This window comes from Piliocolobus tephrosceles, chromosome 3 (assembly GCF_002776525.5).
Source record: "Piliocolobus tephrosceles isolate RC106 chromosome 3, ASM277652v3, whole genome shotgun sequence".
NCBI lineage: Eukaryota > Metazoa > Chordata > Mammalia > Primates > Cercopithecidae > Piliocolobus > Piliocolobus tephrosceles.
In genome coordinates, this window is record NC_045436.1 from 118,544,203 (window position 1) to 118,546,302 (window position 2,100).

Genomic DNA, 2,100 nt, shown 5'->3' on the forward strand with positions numbered 1-2,100 from the left:
CAGGGTAGGGAAGATCTTACAAAGTATTATACAAAAGATTGAAACTATTAAAAACTGATCGATTCAAATACATATAAATTTTAAAATTTCGCATGGCAAAAGGCAAAATTAAAAGAAATATTTTTGCAACAAGGAGAAAGAGAAACATTCATGCTTTGCTGGTAGAAGTAAAAAATTGGTGCCAGCTCTGTTGAGAGTGATTTGGCACTATTAAAATTAAATGTTTGGGGGCGGAGCAAGATGGCCGAATAAGAACAGCTTCAGTCTCCATCTCCCAGCGCGAGCGACACAGAAGACCGGCGATTTCTGCATTTTCAACTGAGGTACTGGGGTCATCTCACTCGGGAGTGCCGGACAATCGGTGCTGGTCAGCTGCTGCAGCCCGACCAGCGAGAGCTGAAGCAGGGCGAGGCATCGCCTCACCTGGGAAGCGCGAGGGGGAAGGGAGTCCCTTTTCCTAGCCAGGGGAACTGAGACACACAACACCTGGAAAATCGGGTAACTCCCACCCCAATACTGCGCTGTAACACCGGCACACCGGAGATTGTATCCCACACCTGGCCGGGAGGGTCCCACGCCCACGGAGCCTCTCTCCTTGCTAACACAGCAGTCTGCGGCAATCTAACCGCAAGGCAGCAGCGAGGCTGGGGGAGGGGCGCCCGCCATCGCTGAGGCTTAAGTAGGTAACTAAAGCCGCTGGGAAGCTGGAACTGGGTGGAGCTCACAGCAGCTCAAGGAAACCTGCCTGTCTCTGTAGACTGCGCCTCTGGGGACAGGGCTCAGCTAAAGGAGGAGAAGCCTGTGAAACGCGAAAGACTCTGTCTGACAGCTTTGAAGAGAGCAGGGGATCTCCCAACACGGAGGTTGAGATCTGAGAAGGGGCAGTCTGCCTGCACAAGTGGGTCACTGACCCCTGAGTAGCCTAACTGGGAGACATCCCCCACTAGGGGCAGTCTGACACCCCACACCTCACAGGGTGGAGTACACCCCTGAGAGGAAGCTTCCAAAGCAAGAATCAGACAGGTGCACTCGCTGTTCAGCAATATTCTATCTTCTGCAACCTCTGCTGCTGATACCCAGGCAAACAGGGTCTGGAGTGGACCTCAAGCAATCTCCAACAGACCTATAGCTGAGGGTCCTGACAGTCAGAAGGAAACCTATCAAACAGGAAGGACACCTATATCAAAACCCCATCAGTACGTCACCATCATCAAAGACCAGTGACAGATAAAACCACAAAGATGGGGAAAAAGCAGGGCAGAAAAGCTGGAAATTCAAAAAATAGGAGCGCATCTCCTCCAGCAAAGGAGCACAGCCCATCGCCAGCAACGGATCAAAGCTGGTCAGAGAATGATTTTGATGAGATGAGAGAAGAAGGCTTCAGTCCATCAAACCTCTCAGAGCTAAAGGAGGAATTACGTACCCAGCGCAAAGAAACTAAAAATCTTGAAAAAAAAGTGGAAGAATTGACAGCTAGACTAATTAATGCAGAGAAGGTCATAAACGAAATGACAGAGATGAAAACCATGACACGAGAAATACGTGACAAATGCACAAGCTTCAGTAACCGACTCGATCAACTGGAAGAAAGAATATCAGTGATTGAGGATCAAATGAATGAAATGAAGCGAGAAGAGAAACCAAAAGAAAAAAGAAGAAAAAGAAATGAACAAAGCCTGCAAGAAGTATGGGATTATGTCAAAAGACCAAATCTACGTCTGATTGGGGTGCCTGAAAGTGAGGGGGAAAATGGAACCAAATTGGAAAACACTCTACAGGATATCATCCAGGAGAACTTCCCCAACCTAGCAGGCCAGGCCAACATTCAAATTCAGGAAATACAGAGAACGCCACAAAGATACTCCTCCAGAAGAGCAACTCCAAGACACATAATTGCCAGATTCACCAAAGTTGAAATGAAGGAAAAAATCTTAAGGGCAGCCAGAGAGAAAGGTCGGGTTACCCACAAAGGGAAGCCCATCAGACTGACAGCAGATCTCTCGGCAGAAACTCTACAAGCCAGAAGAGAGTGGGGGCCAATATTCAACATTCTTAAAGAAAAGAATTTTAAACCCAGAATTTCATATCCAGCCAAACTAA